The sequence below is a fragment of the Cervus elaphus genome, chromosome 9 (genome assembly GCF_910594005.1).
Source record: "Cervus elaphus chromosome 9, mCerEla1.1, whole genome shotgun sequence".
Taxonomy (NCBI): domain Eukaryota; kingdom Metazoa; phylum Chordata; class Mammalia; order Artiodactyla; family Cervidae; genus Cervus; species Cervus elaphus.
Genome location: NC_057823.1, coordinates 83,908,606 through 83,930,398, shown reverse-complemented (window position 1 = coordinate 83,930,398; position 21,793 = coordinate 83,908,606).

Here is a 21,793-nt window from a genome sequence, read left to right as displayed (position 1 = left end):
AACATAAAATTTTAAAACACCAAACACTTCAGCTTTGAGTACATGATTTTAATATTTTGGTAAAGAAATATTAATTTTTACTGTTAAAATGCCATGCTCTCTCTCTTCCCAAACACTAGTTTGAAATACTAACAATAGAGGTAGTATCTTGTTTATGAAAAATATTGTCACAAAGGTTTCTTTGAGATGCAAAAGAATCCTTTTACCTGAGCAGTTAAAGTGGAGGATTAAACCACTTTGCTAGCTGAGAAATATCTGAACTACCTTGAAAGAGAATGCATTGTTATTTGTCTTTACAAAGAAAGAATACCAAGTGTAGGTAGCAATTTTTCCATTGGTTTTGAAAAGGAACTCAGATTCCTTGACTCTACCGTCCTAAGAGGCTATAATTCACGTTGGATGTTTCAACACTGCCACCAAATAAAGCATTTTCCACAGTAGGCAAGAGCACTTACTCAGAGTTATTTCTGTTAGGTGAATCTGGTAGCAGAAATAGGAAAACATTTTTGGAAAACACTCCTCATTTAGTTGTTTTTGCATATCTTGGCAGGAGTTGATTGAGCCGTTTGAAAACACTAATGTTCTGGAAATATGGCATAGCAGCGTCAGCAAATGGTCACCACATGACATGATTAAGCATTGCATATGGTGACTGACTCTAATTTAATTTTATTTTACCGTCCTCAAGGGTATGAACCACACTCGTCCATATTTTCCATATTTATGTAAAATCCCCACAGAACCATACATATGCTCACATATAAATGTGTTAATAATGATGATGAATGGCGACATAAGCTCAACCTGCTGCCACCTGGGAAAGAAGTAGGGACAGTGAGACTGGTGGTGCATTCGAACAATACATCCCCCACAGCCTCTGTGGGAACAGCTTTGAGAACCTTCCCTAGGCATCAGGCCAAAACGCTGTGGAGGATTAACAGGAAGACCACTGGAGTAGTCTCCATGCCTGAGAGAGAAGGAATGCTTTTGGTGATAAATTACTTAAGTGACCAATTAAACCTTGCTTTACCCATATTTTATAATTTTCTCACTTTTTAGAATGTTAAAGATAAATTAAAAAAAAAAAAAAGACTTGCCTTTCAGGAAGAGAACCTTAGCAGGCCAACAGCTGTGGCAGAGAGAATTCATACAGCACTTCGCAAGGCCAACGGCGGTTTCCACCTCAGCCTGGGAAAGAATTGAACAGAGGTTAAAGATGGTCTATTACAAAGTAAGCACTAAATAGTCAACTTCAAGAGTTTAACTTCCTCAGTTCTCGTTTCTTAGATAATGACAGAGATGTTTTTAAAAAACAGTAGAAGCATGCTGCTATGATCAGAAGTTCATATGTTGGACTCCTCACCTCCAAATGTGATGGTATAGCAGATGGAGACTTTGGTGTAGGGTTTTAGGTCATGAGAGTGGAACCCTCATGAATGGGGCTAGTACCCTTATAAAAGAGCCTGAATAGAGCTCCCCGGCCCCTTCTACCAAGTGAAACTCTAGCTGTGAACTTGGAAGCTGACCCTCATCAGAAAGTGACCATGCTGGTATCTTGAACTTGGACTTACGAGCCTCCAGAACTGTGAGCAAGGAACTTCTGTTGTTTATAAGTTACCTAGCCTACGTTTTGTTATAGCAGCCTTAATGGACTAAGACACATCCCAAAAAGGAATCTGGCTTTAGTGGTATAAATACCTGGATAATCTGCTGGTGATATGGACTTCTAAACAATAGTAAAATGTTTTTCAGATTTCCAATGAACAGAAATTGGTGGGTTAGGACTAGTATTTGATTTTTTTAAGTAAATACATTGCGGGGGGGTGGGGAGGGGAATGACTGCATTGTTAAAGTTCTTTCACAAAGCATTATTATTTCAGTTATATTCTTGTGTATACACCTACTCCTGATCACCATGCTCATTATTTTTCTTACTCTTATACAGCATTAAAATTTGAAAACCACTGCCATATGGTCCCTGAATAACTTTCTAAATGGGGGGCACCTCCTGGCTGCCAGGTATGCTGGGTGCCCAATGTGAGTTTAGAGTCAGGTTTAGATGGGTCCTGTCAACAGGAGGCTTTTAGGGGCTGGTTGGAGACAGAGAAGGCATGTGGTGCTGGAGGTCTAAAAGACACTAAGAAAACAAATAAAGATATTACACAGAAAATTGTGTCAAGTTTTCCTTTGTGGTGGGCAAAACCCTTTGTCCATTTCCTCTTAAAACACTTTAATAAGTTTGTCTCTCTTCTATTTCATTGCTTATTCTGCTAGGGAAGATGTACCCAGGTGTTGAGTCCAGCTCAAAGGTGGGTGTGCAGCGTGAGCAGAGGCTGCAAGTGGAGACTTAGCACCTGAGGGGCTAAATATACTGCAGATTTATATATCAATTTGTTTCTGCGAAAAGACACCGATGCTTGGTTTTCTCTTTTTTAATGGATTTTTCTACATTTAAAATGGACTTTAAAACTCCCCTGACTTAAAAGTCCATAATCTGATCCCCACCTCCCCCAACCCCCACTCGCCCAGTACCCTTAATCTAACCTTTTAAGCCTGTCTTTCAGAAACTCATAATTCTGTGCTTCAGAGTTTTCCTACCTAAATCTAGTATCACAAATACTTATACCTCCAAATGGTAGCATTAGGCTGTATTTCACAACCTGTAAGATATTGAAATCTTTCACTGGAGATATAAAAACTTTTCTTTTTCCTTTCATAAATAATGCTATGGAAACTACTAAATCAATATTAAGAAAAGATTAACCAACCTTTTTTTTTAAAAAAAATCCTTCTTTAAGTGAAATTTAAGAACGATGTAAGTTTCTAAGAATACAAAGATGAAAAGACTCTGACCTTCAGGAGCTCACAATCTGGAGGGTGGGGGTGCAGGGGGCGACAAGGAAGCTAACAATCATAGTGGGTGCTGTGACAGAAATATGCTCAAAATGCAAAGAGAACACAGACATGAGCACTCACACGAGTAACGGACATACGTTAGGCAAAGTGCCCTGAGCAGGGAGGGAACGTCTGAAATGACATCAAAACTGTCCACTTTAATATGCATGACCCCTGAAAACTACAGTTGACTATTCATGACAATTCTAGGAAGAACTGATTAACATTTCCTCTTTAGAAGAGGAGAAAGAGAAGCTAAAAGAGGTTAAGAGGTTTGCCCAAGGTACACCGCTCTGATCTGCACCTATATCTGATGACATCTCCTTCCCACTGCAATACCCAAGTCTAAGACTGTTGAAAATGCATTTCATTACCTACTAGTACTTAACAACAGGAATGATTTGCCTCCAGACAGCTGTCATTACTTTGCAACTTCTCATACTGTCCCAAATAATGGAAGATATGAGTATTAACTAGTAAGGTTTTTGAAATAATTCATTAGTGGATGAAGTGTTGATCATCACATGAACATATGAGGAAAGATCATCAAATGATGAACAGCTAATGACTACTGTGAGATATTTGATAGCATCAATTTCTTAAAACGAGAATAAGCCCCAAATGTCAAAGTATCTACTATCCCAAGGCACAATTAATGGCCTGTCTTTATGTGCAGAGTATGAGACTGTTAATGTAATAATCAAAATATTCTTAAGAAAATTTTTTGAGAATAGCATTCAATATATAAAAAGAATCTACAGATATTTTCAATTTTTAAAAAAGAATGCCAAACATCACTCAAAAAAACAAAACATAAAACCACCTCTTCTTTTTTTTTTTTTTTTAATTTTTTTATTAGTTGGAGGCTAATTACTTCACAACATTTCAGTGGGTTTTGTCATACATTGATATGAATCAGCCATAGATTTACACTTATAGTTCTGGCACCCAATATCTGTGAGTTGCTTGACTAGAAGAGAAGCTAAGTAGTGAACAATATCTTAGAAAATAAAGTATGTCTACTAACCCAATTTAAGGAGCCAACATCTTCACAATAAATAGATGGCATTATCTTTTTCATTCCCTGATGATTTTTCCATTAGTAGAATTAGGGGCTTAACCAGTGACTAATAACCCTGTGCAACTTCATGTAATCAGTAAATGAAATTTCTATAACTTGATTTAAATAGTCAATTCTCTGTCAATGTTTCATCAGTGAAGCAGGATAAGCTGAAAGAATCTTAGACAACTGAAACAAAGGGACCATCAACTCTGGGATGCATTTGTTTAAATGTTTAATTCCCTAGGTTGTATTCATCCAATATCTAAATGTGTTCAAGAAAAATAGTATAACCTAAGTGAGTTCTTAATAGTTCTAATGATTGTTGAATCTTAACCCCAAAATTTGAATTATATCCTTGCTAAAGCTGAAATCATATGTTTCACTAAAATCAGAAAAATGGTAGCTATGGTCTTTTGTGATTACCCTGTTTTTGCCCTTTCACTTCTCTTTAACGTTTTCTTTAAACCTACTTAATATTTTAAATAATCTTCTGAAAATGTTAGGTCTCAAACTGGATAAGGCCCATTGACTATAATGAAAAGATTATTTATGATTCTTATCTTGTTTATGCTTTTAGTAGGCTTATTTAACAATAGCACCTATAAGCCTGAAAGATATTCAATCTGTAGTCTAATATGAGTACCTGATTATCTCTAATGCATTTCTGCACGTTAAGTTATTCTGAGTCTTGGTTTGGGCCAATATTCTTTTCCTTATTATGCACACTGTCATATATGTATTCCTATTTTCTTTTTTAAAAACCATTTTCACGGTAAATAATGATTTGAAACCTGTGCTGCAGGCACTCTCTCATTTAAGAAATTTATTTAGAGTCTACTAAAGGCAAAAGGACTCATAAAAATATCAAGTGTGAAATTTATGTCCACAACATCTATGTATGGCCAAATAGATTGTGCCACGCACAAAGGAGACAGGCCAAGGGACGTGAGTGAAGGCTGGCATCTAGCCTCTTCCCCACTTAGCAAGCTCAAACCCTGAGAAAGATCTGTCCAGACAAAGTGCCTTTGTGTATATCATATTCCCACAAGAGATGCCTTTGCTAATTTTAATAAGCATCTTATATTCTGAGGATAGAGGCTTGATTAGTTTCAGTGCCTGACTATCACACTTCTATTAAGCCAATCTTCCAGTATTAAGCTAATCTTCCAGCCAATCTCCTGTTATTATCTTACATTTTTGTAATATGTTTAGCATATTCTAAATATTTCCTCTGGAGAAGGGAATGGCAACCCACTCCAGCATTCTTACCTGGAGAATTCCATGGACAGAGGAGCCTGGCAGTTTACAGTTCATGGGATGACACCCCAGTATAATCTTAAGCATAAAAGTGAAAATTCCAGATTTTGCTTCAATTTCCTCTCCTCTGTGTTTTAGATTACAAGTTGCACCTAAAATGATTTTGGAGGTCCTGTTTTCCTACCACTTATTCCTGAATTTAAAAATGGCTAGACTAAGGGATTGGTCACAACGGCTTCTTTGATAGCTCAGTTGGTAAAAAAAATATGCCTGCAATGCAGGAGACCCTGGTTTGATCCCTGGGTTGGGAAGATCACCCGGAGAATTTCATGCTCTCTATAGTCCATGACGTGCAAAGAGTCGGACATGACTGAGCGACTTTCACTTTCACAATGGCAGAGTAGAAAAGACCCTGACTTTACCTCCTCTCATGAGCAAATGGAAACCACAACTATCTGCAGAACAACTATTGATGAAAAAGACTGCAAACTACCAGAAAAGATTTTCTATAACTAAAGACATGGATAAGGAGATGGGTAAGAGGGACAGACTTGTGATATAATCAAATCCCACACCCACCAGGTGGGCGCCCCACAAACTGGAGAGTGATTATATTACAGAGGTTCTCCCATAGGAGTGAGAGTTCTGAGCCCCAAATCAGGATCCCCAGCCCAGGGGTCCGGCACGGGGAAGACAAGCCCCCCCAGAACATTCAGCTTTGAAGACCAGTGGGGCTTAGTTGCAGGAGCCTCGTTGGACTGGCGGAAAGACTATACTCAAAGGGCATCACAACATCCACATGCACCAGATCCCAGAGAAAAAGCAACAATTTGATAGGAACCTGACCAGGGAGGCCAGACCTACCTGCTGGTCTTGGAGAGTCTCCTGGTGAGCTGGGGAGGTGGCTGTGACTTACCCTAGGGACTTACACAATGGTGGCAGGCATACTGGGGAGCATTCAAACACATGAACGGTGCTGTTGGTGGCTGCCATCTTGGCTTATCGGCACCAAGACTTGGCCCCGCCCAACAGATTGTAGGTGCCAGTGCTGGGATGCCTCAGGCCAAACAACTAACTGAATGGGTAGACGGCCCACCCATCAGCAGACAGCCTTCCTAAAGACTTCGTGAGTTCACAGCTGCCTCTAGACATGCCCTGAGACCCAGTCCTGCCCACCAGAAGGCTAAGGCCCAGCTCTACTCACCAAGGAGCAGGCACCATCCCTCCCCAAGAGGAAGCTGCAGTCGCTAGATCAATATCACCCACTAGGGCACACAAGAAGCACAAAAACTATGATTCCCAACAACCTGCAGACTGAGCCTGCCAAAGGCGAGCCAGACCCTATCCTGGGACTAGCTGGGCCCTGGCCTTGCCCACTAGCAGGCCAACACAACTTTCATGATTCCCAGGACTCCAAAGCCAACTGTGTCAGGAACACTGCACCCCCAAAACCAACAGTCAAATGAGCCCAGAGATCTGTGGACCCTGCAGCCAGACTCCAGGAAGCAGCTCTGCCTGTCAGTAGGCACAAACCCCAGAATCTTAGGAATTCTAATTCCACCCTCTGGTGAGCCAGCCCTAGTCCCAGCGCCACTAGGGTTCTATAACCAGAGATCTCATGACCAGGACCCACTAAACAGCAACCAGCGGCATCCACAGAAGGCAGGGCCTGGCAACCAACTGGACTATGGGCCAAACAAGCCTACCAGACCACCCACAGTCAGTTCACAACAACAGAAGGACCCACACAACTCCATAGAGCATATTGCTTAGGTGATGAGAGAAGTGAACTGCTAGGATGCATAGGACATCTCCTACAGAAGGCCATGTCTCCTAAGTTGAGAAATGTAACTAACCTGCCTCATACATAAAAATACAAATAGAAACTTTGATAAAATAAAGCAGCAGAGGCAAATATTTTAGAAAAAGGAACAAGATAAAACCCCAGAAGAACTAAGGGAAGATAGGCAATCTACCCAAGAGAGATTTCAGATTACTGATTGTAAAGATTATCAAAGAAATTGGGAGAAGAATGGATGTTCAGAGCAAGAAGTTAGATTTTTTTAAACATAGTTAGAAAATGTAACAAACAATCAGAGATGAAGAATACAATAAGTGAAATGAAAAATATACTAGAAGGAATCAATAGTGGACTAAATGATTCAGAAGAAAACATCATAGTCTAATGTGTTATTTAAGGCTGGTGTTTCCTTATTGATTTTCTGGAATAATCTGGATGATGTGAGGTTTTAAAGTTCCCTAGGTTTATTGTATTACAGTTGATTTCTCCTTTATGTCTGTTAATAATTACCTTCTATATTGAGTTCCTCCTATGTTGGAATATATCAGAATGTATCATGCACCATAATCAAGTGGGATTTATCCCAGGGATGCAAGAATTTTTCAATATCCACAAAAATCAGTGTGACACACAACATTAAAAAATTGGATTAAAAAATCATATGATCATCTCAATAGGTACAGAAAAAGCTTTTGATAAAATTCAACATCCACTTATGATAAAATCTCTCCAGAAAGTGGGCATAGAGAACATACCTCAACACAATGACAGCCATATACAGCAGGCCTACAGCTAGCATCATACTCAATGGTGATGAAAAGCTGAAAGCATAGCTTCTAAATCTCAAACAAGACAAGGATGCCTGCTTTTGACACTTTTATATAGCATAAGTTTCCAAGTCCTTGCCACAGCAATCAGAGAAGAAAAAAAGAAAAGGAATCCAAATTGGAAAGGAAGAAGTAAACTATCAAATGTTTACAGATGAAATGACAACTACAGAGAGAAAATCCTAAAGACACCACCAGAATACTACTAGAGCTCATTAATTAATTCAGTAAAGTTGCAGGATGTAAACTTAATATACATAAATCTGTTGCATTTCTACACACTAACAAAGAAATGCCAGAGAAATTAAGGAAACAATCCCACTTACCATCACATCAAAAAGAATAAAACACCTAGAAATAAACCTAACTACAGAGGCAAAAGACCTATGCTCTGAAAGCTATAATATACAAATAAAAGAAATTGAATATCACACAAATAGATGGAAAGATATTCTGTGTTCTTGGATTGGAAGAATCACTATTGTTAAAATGGCCATAGTACCCAAAGCAATCTACAGATTCAATTCAGTCCCTATTTACTTATTTTAATTTAAGGATAATTACTTTACAACATTGTGGTGGTTTTTGCCATACATCAACATGTCACAGAGTAATTTTAAAATGTTTATGGAAAAACAAAAGACCCCCAAATAGCCAAAACAATATTAAGAAAGAAGAACAGAGCTGGAGTAATCACCCTTTCTGACTTCAGACTTCACTACAAGACTACAGGGATCACAGGAGTATGATACTGATACCAAAAAAGAGACACACGGGTCAGTGGAATAGGACAGAAAGCCCAGAAATAAGCCCAATTAATCTGTAACAAAGAAGGCAAGAAAATAGAATGGAGAAAAGATAGTCTCTTTAGCAGTGCTTCTGGGAAAATTGGACAACTGCATGTAAAAGAATGAAATTAGAACCCTGTCTAACACCACACACAAAAGATAAAATGTACTAAATACCTAAACGTAAGAAAAATAGTATAAAATTCATAGAGCAAAACATAGGTATACCTTGCAACAAGAATTTTTGGATTCATCTCCTACAGTGAAATTCAGATCACCATTATGTCTACTACTGTGGGCAAAAATACCTTAGAAAAAATGGAGTAGCCTTCATAGTGTGAAATGCAGTATTGGGCACAGTCTCAAAAATGACAGAATGGTCTCTGTTCAATATCACAGTGATCCAAGCCTATGCCCCAATCATTAATGCCAAAGAAGCTGAAGTTGAACAGTTCTATGAAGACCTACAAGATCTTCTAGAACACCAAAAAAAAAAAAAAAAAAGATGCCCCTTTCATCCTTTTTATCATAAGGGACTGGAATGCAAAAGTAGGAAGTCAAGAGATACCTGGAATAACAGGCAAGTTTGGCCTTGGAGTACAAGATGAAGCAGGGCAAAGGCTAACAGAGTTTTGCCAAGAGAACACACTGGTCATAGAAAACACCCTCTTTCAACAACACAAAGAGACAACTCTACACATGGACATCACAAGATGGTCAGTACCAAAATCAGACTGTTTATATTCTTTGCAGGAGAGGATGGAGAAGCTTTATACAGTCAGCAAAAACAAGACCTGGAGCTAACTGTAGCTCAGATCATGAGCTCCTTATGGCAAAATACAGACTTAAATTGAAGAATGTAGGGAAAACCTCTAGGCTATTCAGGTATGACCTAAATCAGATCCCTTATGATTATATAGTGGAAGTGACAAATAGATTCAAGGGATTATATCTGATAGACAGAGTGCCTGAAGAACTATGGACGGAGGTTGGTAACATTGTACAGGAGGCAGTGATCAAAAACATCCCCATGAAAAAGAAATGCAAAAAGGCAAAATGGTTGTCTGAGAGGGCTTACAAAGAGCTAAGAAAAGAAGAGAAGTGAAAGGTAAAGGAGAAAATCAAAGATATACCCATCTGAATGCAGAGTTCCAAAGAATAGCAAGGAAAGATGAGAAAACTTTCCTAAGTGAACTATGTAAAGAAATAGAGGAAAACAGTAGAATGGGAAAGACTACAGATCTCTTGTAGAAAATCAGAGATACTAAGGGAACATTTCATGCAAACATAGGCACAGAAATGGTATGGACCTAACAGAAGCAAAAGATACTAAGCAGCAGTGGCAAAAATACACAATAGAGCTATATAAAAAAGATCTTAATGACCTGGATAACCATGAAGGGGTGATCATTCACCTAGAGACAGACATCCTGGAATGTGATGTCAAGTGGGCCTTAGGAAGCATGACTATGAACAAAGCCAGTGGAAGTGATGGAAGTCCAGTTGAGCTATTTCAAATCCTAAAAGATGATGCTGTTAATGTGCTGCACTCAATATGCCAGCAAATTTGGAAAACTCAGCAGTGGCAACAGGACTGGAAAAGGTAAGTTTTCATTCCAATCCCAAAGAAAGGCAATACCAAAGAATGTTTAAACTACCGAACAATTGCACTCATCTCACACGCCTAGCAAAGTAATACAGCTAGCAAAGTTATGCTCAAAATTCTCCAAGCAAGTATTCAACAGTACGTGAACCAAGAACTTCCAGATCTTCAAGCTGTATTTACAAAAGACAGGAACCAAAGATCAAATTGCCAACATCCACTGGATCATAGAAAAAGCAAGAGAGTTCCAGAAAAACATCTACTACTGCTTCATCCACTATGCTAAAGTCAGGGAACAATGGATTGGTTCCAAATTGGGAAAGGAGTACTCCAAGGCTGTATATTGTCACCCTGCTTATTTAACATATATATGCAGAGTACATTATGGGAAATGCAGGGCTGAATGAAGCAGAAGCTGGAGTCAAATTGCCGGGAGAAATATCAATAACCCCAGATACGCAGCTGACACCACCCTTCTGGCAGAAAATGAAAATGAACTAAAGAGCCTCTTGATAAAGTGAAAGAGGACAGTGAAACAAGCTTAAAACTCAACATTCAAAAAACAAAGATCATGACATCCAGTCCCATCACTTCATGGCAGATAGATGGGAAACAACGGAAACAGTGACAGTCTTTATTTTCTTGGGCTCCAAAACACTGGATGGTGACTGCAGTCATGAAATTAAGAGACACTTGCTCCTTGGAAGAAGAGTTATGGCAAACCTAGACAGCATATTAAAAAGTAGAGACATTACTTTGCCAACTAAGCTCCGTATAGTCAAAGCTATGGTTTCTCCAGTGGTCATGCATGGATGTGAGAGTTGGATTATATAGAAGGTTTAGCACTGAAGAAGTGATACTTTTGAACTGTGGTGTTGGAGAAGATGCTTGAGAGTCCTTTGGATAGCAAGGAGATCTCTTAAGGAGATCTTAAAGGAAATCAGTCCTGAATATTCATTGGAAGGACTGATGCTGAAGCTGAAACTCCAATACTTTGGCCATCTGATGTAAAGATCTGACTCATTGGAAAAGACCCTAATGCTGGGAAAGACTGAGGGCAGGAGGAGAAGGGGGTGAGAGGATGATGTGGCTGGATGGCATCATCAATCCAATGGATATGAGTTTGTTCAAACTGCAGGAGATACTGAAGGACAGGGAAGCCTGGTGTACTGCATTCCTAGGGTCACAAAGAGTTGGATACAACTGAGTGACTGAACAACAACAGCAACCTAGAGTAAAGGAAATAAAAGCAAAATTGGGCCTAATTAAACTTAAATTCTTTTTCACAACAAAGGAAACCATAAACAAAATGAACAGACCAGCTATGGAATGAGAGAAATTATTTGAAAACAATGCAACTGACATGTTTAATTTCCAAAATATACAAACAGTTCATACAGCTCAATATTGAAAAACAACCCAATGTAAAAAATGAGTGTAAGACCTAAATAAACATTTCTTCAAAGGGGTGGCCATCCAGATGGCCAACAAGCACATGAAAAGATCCTCCACACTGCTAATGTTACAGGAATACAAATGAAAACTATAATGAGGCACCACCTCACACCTGATGGTCATTCTGACCATCAGCAAAAAGTCTACAAATAATAAATGCTGTAGAAGGTGTGCAGAAAAGATAACTCTTCTACACTGTTGGTGGGAATGTATACTGGTGCATGACTATGGAGAACAGTATGGAGGTTCCTTAAAGAACTAAAAATAGAGCTACCATGCAATTCCTGGGCATGTATCAAAAAGACACACGCACCTCAGTATGCATAACAGCTATTTACAATAGCTAAGACATTGAAGCAACCTATATGTTCCTCAGCTAATGAATGGATAAAGAAGATGTAGTGTATACTGGGGGTCTCCCACATTGCAGGCAGATACTTTACCATCTGAGCCACAATTGAAACTTATACACACACACACACACACACACACACAAACACACATATAATGAAACAGTGCTTGTGTGCATGCTAAGTTACTTCACTTGTGTCCGACTCTTTGTGACCCTATGGACAGCAGCCCACCAGGCTCCTCTGTCTATCGGATTCTCCGGGCAAGAACACTGGAGTGCGTTGCCAAGCCCTCCTCCAGGGGATCTTCCTGACCCAGAAACCAAACTCGTATCTCCTATGTCTCCTGCATTGCCACATAGGTTCTTTACCACTAGCACCACCTGGGAATACTCAGCCATTAAAAGGAATAAAATAATGCCATTTGCATGAATGAACACAGATTATCATCCTCAAGTAAATCAGAGAAAGACAAATGTATGGCATCATTTATATGTGGAACCTAAAAAAAATGATACAAATGAACTTATTTACAAAACAGAAATAGACTCACAGACAGAAAACAAACTTATGATTACCAAAGGGGAAAAGTGAGGGTATATTAGGAATGAAGCAGAGGATATTAAGAAAAAAAGGCAGCAAGAATACACAAACAACTATACAAAAAAGATCTCAATGTCACAGATGACCATGATGGTGTGATTGCTCACCTAGAGCCAGACATCTTGGGTTCTGAAGTCAAGTGGGCCTTAGGAAGCATCATTACAAACAAAGCTAGTGGAAGTGATGGAATTCCAGCTGAACTAGTTCAAATCCTAAAAGATGATGCTGTCAAAGTGCTGCACTCAATATGCCAGCAAATTTGGAAAATTCAGAAGTGGCCACAAGACTGGAAATGGTGAGTTTTCATTCCAAACCCAAAGAAAGGCAGTGCCAATGTGTCAAACTAATGCACAATTGCACTCATCTCACATGCTAGCAAAGTAATGCTCAAAATTCTCCAAGCCAGGCTTCAACAGTACATGAACCATGAGATGCCAAATGTTCAAGCTGGACTTAGAGAAAGCAGGGGAACCAGAGATCAAGTTGCCAACATCTGTTGGATCATCAAAAAAGCAAGAGAGTTCCAGAAAAACATCTATTTCTGCTTTATTGACTATGTCAAAGTCTTTGTGTGGATTACAACAAACTGGAAAATTCTTAAAGAGATGGGAGTACCAGACCACCTGAACTACCTCCTAAGAAATCTGTGTGCAGGTCAAGAAGCAACAGTTAGAACTGGACATGGAACAATGGAGTGGTTCCAAATTGAGAAAGGGGTATGTCAAGGCTGTATATTGTCACCCTGCTTATTTAACTTATATGCAGAGTACATCATGCAAAATGCCAGGCTGGATGAAGCACAAGCTGGAATCAAGATATCAGGGAGAAATATCAATAACCTCAGATATGCAGATGACACCACCCTTATGGCAGAAAGTGAAGAAGAACTAAGGAACCTCTTGATGAAAGTGAAAAAGGAGAGTGAAAATGCTGGCTTAAAACTCAGCATTCAGAAAACTAAGATCATGGCATCCAGTCCCATCACTTCATGGCAAATAGATGAGGAAAAAATGGAAACAGTGACAGACTTTATTTTTCTTGGACTCCCAAATCACTGCAGATGGTGACTGCAGCCATGAAATTAAAAGACGCTTGCTCCTTGGAAGAAAAGTTATGATCAACCTAGACAACATATTAAAAAGCAGAGACATTACTTTGCTGACAAAGGTCCGTCTAGTCAAGGCTATGGTTTTTCCAGTGGTCATGTATGGATGTGAGAGTTGGACCATAAAGAAAACTGAACACCAAAGAATTGATGCTTTTGAACTGTGGTGCTATAGAAGACTCTTGAGAGTCCCTTGGACTGCAAGGAGATCCAACCAGTCAGTCCTAAAGAAAATCAGTCCTGAATATTCATTGGAAGAACTGATGCTGAAACCGAAACTCCAATACTTTGGTCACCTGATGTGAAGAACTGACTCACTGGAAAAGACTCTGATGCTGGGAAAGATTGAGGGCAGGAGGAGAACGGGGTGACAGAGGATGAGATAGTTTGATGGTATTACTGACTCGATGGACATGAGTTTGAGCAAGCTCTGGGAGTTGGTGATGGACAGGGAAGCCTGTTTTACTGCAGTCCATGGGGTGGCAAAGAATCAGACACAACTGAGCCTTGAACTGAACTGAAAAGTGAAAGTAAAAGTTGCTCAGTTGTGTCTAATTCTTTGCAAACTGAACTGAACATATAAAATCGATAGCCAACAAAGACATACTGAAGAATATAGGGAATTAGATTCAATATCTTGCCATATTGTAAAATATTCTGAACTATATATATTTTCATAACTGAATCATTTTCCTGTATACCTAAAACTAACACTAATCAACTACACTTCAATATAATATATAATAGTAAAAAAAAGTCTACTGTATATACACCATATTAAAAAGCTAGAATAGTTACAGTAAGAATGTATCAGATAAGTCATATATTGAACAGAAAAATAAAAACAAAGATTCTAGAAACCTCTTTATTCATTGAACAAGTTACTATTAGGTGCCTGGGGCTTCCCTGGTGGCTAACACGGTAAAGAGCCTGTCTGCAATGCAGGAGACCCAGGTTTGATCCCTAGGTTGGGAAGATGCCCTGCAGAGGGAATTACTACTCACTCCAGTGTTCTTTCTAGACAGACCTAGATAGCCTATTAAAAAGCAGAGACATCACCTTGTTGTCAAAGGTCCATATAGTCAAAGCTATGGTTTTTTTCCAGTACTTATGTACAGACGTGAGAGCTGGACCATAAAGAAGGCTGAGCACCAAAGAACTGATGGGTTTGAATTGTGGTGCTGGAGAAGACTCTTGAGAGTCCCTTGGACCACAGGGAGATCAAACCAGTCAATTCTAAAGCAAATCAACCCTGAATATTCACTGGAAGGATATGATACTGAAGTTAAAGCTCCAAAACTGTGGTCACCTGATGCGAAGAGCCAGTTCATTGGAAAAGACCCTGATGTTGGGAAAGAATGAAGGCAAAAGGAGAAGAGGGCAGCAGATGAGACGGTTAGATAGCATCTCTGACTCAATGCACATGAGTTTGAGCAAACTCCTGGAGATGGTGATGCACAGGGAAGCCTGGTATGCTACAGTCCATGGGGTCACAGAGAGTCAGACTTGACTTAGCAACTAAACAATAAGTGTCTACTCAATGTGGCTTAGACTTGAAGAACCACATAAACTAGCTGACATTCTACTGAACTCAGAGAGCTTGCTAATAATAATGGTAGAATTTGGAGAGGAACTGATGCAAATTGCACCCCTTCATATGCAAAAGCTTTTTTATTGCATTGATTTAAGTTGCACCTTTGATTAAGTGTCTGAGACCTTTATTACTGACCTTTCCTGAAGAATATGCTTATAGCTGGTAAAATACTGAATCTCCCAAGATTTACCTTTCATCCTATCTATAAAATATTTCAGTTACTTTTTCCTTCAAAGCATGTTTATTAGAATATTTTAATCAAAAATTTATTTAAGAATGCAAATAAAACCAAATATCCACACATTTATATTATAGTTTATGGTTTATATTGCATATTACCAAGAAACATGGAATGAAAGGCAGAGTGTTGTTTTTGCAAATTTGAATTGCTAGGTGATTCCACAAAAACTTTTATTAGAACACTTCCATAATTAATAGAGCATGAGACTCACTGATTTATATTCTAAAAGGATTCTTGAAATATTAAAACGCATGTCTCCTAAGTTAGCTTCTGGTTTAAGCAAATTTATTCCTCAATCACAGGAAAAGAAAAGCAATGGTTTCCCTATACAAGTCATATTTCTTTCTGTTGGCATATCCTTTGGTTTTTTCAGAATTTATGTAATGCTGCCTAAATAAAAGTGTAATTGGCCCCTACCACAATATCAAGCCCTGAAATAATAACTCTGGTTCAGCTGAAATTTACATTAGCTTAGAGAATATTTATTAGAATAGATTCATTCCACTGGAATGGTTTCAGTTCTACGTGTTAACTTTCAATAACATTACTTATCCATTTGAGAGTTATAGGGCTTCCCTGGTTGCTCAGACAGTAAAAAATCTGCCTGCAAAGCAGGATACTCAAGTTCGATCCCTGGGTTGGTAAGATCCCCTGGAGAAAGGAATGGTTACCCACCCCAGCATTCTCACCTGGAGAATCCCTTGGACAGAGGAGCCTGGCAGGCTACAGTACATGGGATTTCAAAGAGTGAGGCACCACTGACCAACTAACACTTTCACTTTCTCTTTAAGAATTATATTCTTACTTCTGCTAACTATTTCATCTCCCCAAAAAGTTATTCAGGCTCAAGCATTGACAGTATTCAAGGAATAGAAATATACAAACTTTAATATCATTAGCACAGTGTAAGCTTGGTGTTTTAAATTGTAAAATTCTATTTTCAAACCTTTTTGTGCTTCCTTTTCTTGGGGATGGTTTGATCACTGCCTCCTGTACAGTGTTACAAACCTCCATCCATAGTTTTTCAGGCACTCTGTCTATCCCATCTAGTCCCTTGAATCTGTTAGTCACTTCCACTATATAATCGCTAAGAGATTTGATTTAGGTCATACCTGAGTGGCCTAGAGGTTTTCCCTACTTTCTTCAATTTAAGTCAGAATTCAAGAAAAAGAAATACAAAAAGGCAAAATGGTTGTCTGAGGAGGCCTCACAAATAGCCAAGAAAAGAGAAGTGAAACGCAAAGGAGAAAGGAAAGGTATACCCATCTGAATGCAGAGTTCCAAAGAATAGCAAGGAGAGATAAGAAAGCCTTCCTAAGTGAACAATGCAAAGAAATAGAGGAAAACAATAGAATGGGAAAGACTAGAGATCTCTTCAAGAAAATTAGAGATACCAAGGAAACATTTCATGCAAAGATAGGCACAATGAAGGACAGAAACAATATGGACCTAACAGAAGCAGAAGATATTAAACAAGAGGTGGCAAGAATACACAGAAGAACTATACAAAAAAGATCTTAATGACCTGGATAACCAGGAAGGTGTGATCACTCACCTAGAGCCAGAAATCTGGAGTGTGAAGTCAAGGGGACTGTACGAAGTGTCACTATAAACAAAGCTAGTGGAGCTGATGGAATTCCAGTTGAGCTACTTCAGACCCTAAAAGATGATGCTGTTGAAATGTTGTATTCAGTATGCCAGCAAATTTGGAAAACTCAACAGTGGCCACAGGACTGGTAAAGGTCAGTTTTCATTCCAATCCCAACGAAAGGCAATGCCAAAGAATGCTCAAACTACTGCACAATTACTCTCATTTCACATGCTAGAAAAGTAATGCTCCAAGTGAGGCTGCACAGTACATGAACTCCCAAATGTTCAAGTTGGATTAAGGAAAGGCAGAGGAACCAGAGATCAAATTGCCAATATCCATTGGATCATAGAAAAAGCAAAACAATTCTAGAAAAACATCTGCTTCATTGACTTTGCTAAAGCCCTGGACTGTGTGGATCACAACAAACTGTGGAAAATCCTTCAAGAGGTGGAAATACCAGATCACCTTACCTGCCTCCTGAGAAACCTGTATACAGGTCAAGAAGCAATGGTTAGACCTGGACATGAAACAATGGACTAGTTCCAAATTGGGAAAGAAGTACGTCAAAAGCCTGCATGTTGTCACCCTGCTTATTTAACTTATATGCAGAGTACATCATGCAAAATGCAGGGCTGAATGAAGCACAAACTGGAATGAAGATTGTTGGGAGAAATATCAGTAACCTCAGATATGCAGATGACACCACCCTTATGGCAGAAAATGAAGATGAACTAAAGAGCCTCTTGATGAAAGTGAAAGAGGAGAGTGAAACAGGCTTAAAACTCAACACTCAGAAAACGAAGATCGTGGCATCTGCTCCCATTCAGTTCAATTCAGTTCAGTCACTCAGTTGTGTCCTATTCTTTGTGACCCCATGAATTGCAGCACACCAGGCCTCCCTGTCCATCACCAACTCCCGGAGTTTACTCAAACTCATGTCCATAGAGTTGGTGATGCCTTCCAGCCATCTCATCCTCTGTCATCCCCTTCTCCTGCCCCCCAATCCCTCCCAGCATCAGGGTCTTTTCCAAAGAGTCAATACTGTTCGCATGAGGTGGCCAAAGTATTGGAGTTTCAGCTTCAGCATCAGTCCTTCCAATGAACACCCAGGACTGATCTCCTTTAGGATGGACTGGTTGGATCTCCTTGCAGTCCAATTACTTCATGGCAAATAGATGGGGAGACAATGGAAAGAGTGACAGTCTATTTTCTTGGGCTCCAAAATCACTGTGGATGGTAACTGCAGCCATGAAATTAAAAGATGTTTGCCTCCTTGGAAGAAAAGTTATGACAAACCTAGACAGCATATTAAAAAGCAGAGACATTACTTTGCTGACAAGTGTCTGTGTAGTCAAAGCTATGATTTTTCCAGTAGTCATGTATGGATGTGAGAGTTGGACTATAAAGAAGACTGAGAGCTAAAGAATTGATGCTTTTGAACTGTGGTGTTGGAGAAGACTCTTGAGAGTCCCTTGAACCGCAAGGAGATCCAACCAGTCCATCCTAAAGGAGATCGGGGGGAGGAGCCAAGATGGCAGAGGAATAGGATGGGGAGACCACTTTCTCCCCTACAAATTCATCGAAAGAACATTTGAACGCTGAGCAAACTTCACAAAACAATTTCTGACCGCTAGCAGAAGATATCAGGCACCCAGAAAAGCAGCCCATCATCTTCGAAAGGAGGTAGGACAAAATATAAAAGATAAAAAAAGAGACAAAAGAGCTAGGGACGGAAACCCGTCCCAGGAAGGGAGTCGTAATAGAGGAAGTTTCCAAACACCAGGAAACCCTCTCACGGGTGGGTCTGGGGGAAGTTTTCGAATCTCAGAGGGCAACCTAACTGGGAGGAAAAATAAATAAAACCCACAGATTACATGCCTAAAAGCAACTCCCAGCAGAAAAGTACCCCAGAGGCTCGCATCCGCCACCAGCAAGTGGGGGCGGAACGGAGAGAAGCAGGCGGCATTGCTTAGGGTAAGGACCGGGCCCGAATGCCCTGAGGGCAATCGGAGGGAGCTAACGTGAGATAGCAACTTAAACTGTGGGATAGCAAGAGAGAGAGAGAGAGAATTAACCAGCCCGAACACACTGCCGGCCGTTTTCTAAAGATCAGTCCTGAGTGTTCATTGGAAGGAAAGATGCTGAAGCTGAAACTCCAATACTTCGACCACCTCATGCGAAGTGATGACCCATTGGCAGAGACCCTGATGCTGGGAAAGACTGAAGGCAGGGAATGAGGGGGACAACAGGATGACATGGTTGGATGGTATCTCCGACTCAATAGACATGAGTTTGACCAAGCTGCATTAGATGGTGTAAGACAGGGAAGCCTGACGTGCTGCAGTCCACGAGGTCACAAAGAGTCAGACATGACTGAGCGGCTGACCAACAAATTTACAAACCTAAGTGTGAGTTGCTCAGTCTTGTCCAACTCTTTTCAATCTCATGGACTGTAGCTGACAGTCTCCTCTGTCCATGGACTTTTCTAGGCAAGAAAACTGGAGTGGGTAGCTATTCCCTTCTCTAAGTGAATCTTCCCAACCCAGGGATCAGTCCCGGGTCTCCTGCATTGAAGGTGGATTCTTAACCGTCAGATCCACCAGGGAAGTTGAAGAATACTGGAGTGGGTTGCCATTCCCTTCTCCAGGGGCACTTCTAGGGATCGAACTTGAGTCTCCTGCACTGAAGGTGAATTCTTTACCATCTGAGCTACAAACCTAAATCTATCTGGGGGCTTCCCTGGTGACTCAAACAGTAAAGAGTCTGCCTGCAATGCAGGAGACCTAGGTTTGATCCCTGAGTAGGAAAGATCCCCTTGGGGAGGAAATCCATCCCTTGGGAGTGCACCAGACTTCCTACAGGAGCATCATCTGTTGACAAGTGCCAACTTTTTCTATTTGGTGGCTATTCCTTCTTTAGATTAGTAAATCCGAGGCATGGATGAGTGCAAATAATTAATAAACCTATGTTTTCCCCTACCAAGAAAAAAGAAATCTCAGGTTTGAAAATCAGACAGGCCTGAGTTTAGATATCAGATCCTCTCTGGGCTTCTAGGAGTTTTTCCCCTGGAAAGATACACACACACACACACATACACACACTCAAGTACATTTGTGTTTTGGATGTGATTTTTGCTTTTGTCACTGTAGCAGGCTTACTTTTCAGAGACCACAAACTTAGGTGTACAAAATGCTGTTCTTTGTATTTCATCTAAGGCCTCCCTCCAAAAAAAATTTTTTTTAAAAGAAAGTAGTTTAGTCATTTCCAAGAAAACTCAGTTACTTCAGTAACTCTAAGTTATTTTATGAATTTACTGATTTCTCTGCAAATGCAGTAATTTTCTCCTGCCTGAGATGAAGCTTGAGCTTCAGGGTATTTAGAAGTTTACAGGAGTGAGTGTGACAGGGAATACCCAGGTCTCCTTTTTGTCTGGCATCTGGTGGAATATAGAGAATCATCCTATCTCGTTGATGGCATCTCTCTTGTCATCCATGGGGGTGGCCTTTTTCCACTGGGCCTCTTGCTGCTCCATCATGCTATCAGAAGTTACTGCTCTTTACTGCTCAAACCACTGTCCTCTGCGTAAGCTGACCCAGGCCCGTCTTTGTGTGACTGAGATGATTCACTAGAAGACAAGGCTCCATGAAGGCTTTTATGTGCTACTGAATCTCAGCACTGCACAGATGTCTATTCTCTGGAAATTTGTTGAATGAATGAATGAAAGAATGAATACAGCTTCTCCTGAGATTGTCTTTAGAGAGGAAGACATGGAACTTTCTTCAGAGCAACTCTGCACCCTCATTCAGCCGCCTCTGGTCTAGGTGCCCAGAACAATGTGGCATGAACAATCTGTGAGGCCGCCAACTCCCAGCCTTCCGGACTGCCGGAGTCATGGGTCCCTTCTGCTCTTGAGCATCCCATTACCGAAGAGGAGACAGACCTGCTCCAAAAGGACCATTCTTCCCTCTGCCCTCTCCCTCCAAGCTCCAAGGGGCTTGGCGAGTCTCAGATGTTGTGAGTGACCCCTAGACTCTGGCTTTTCTGCTTTTACTTGAAATTAAAGAATTGGGAGAAGACAATGATTAAAAATATGAAGGCCTGTGAGGAAGAAACCTATCAGTTAATACTTTTTATATCACTGAGCCACATGCATAAACAAAAATATACTAAACCTCTTTGACTTCAGCCTCCCTATCAGTAAAATGAAAGAGCTGAGTAACCTGCAGACAGATAAAGCCCTGTCACTCAGAAGCTTTATTGAATTAAACCAAATGAATTATGACCATGTATTTTTCTTCCTTTATTTGAAGATTTTAAACACAACTGGCAGGAATCCTATATTTAGTAACTATATGTAAGCTTAAGTAGTTTGAAATATATATATGAAAATTCTTGGTAGTTATTTTCTGCAGGTAGAAGCTGTGAGAAGTTATTCATATTTACTAAAACAAATAAATGACTATCACTGTTGTAGTTGCGGTTTAAGGCAGTGGGAATCGATAAATAAATGAAGATAAACTAAAAGAAGCAAAAACCACTCTGACCTTTGAAGTATTTCCACAAGTAATTTCTTTTCACTGTACTCTGTTTCTTTCCCTGCTTGTTATCTATTTCTCTCTT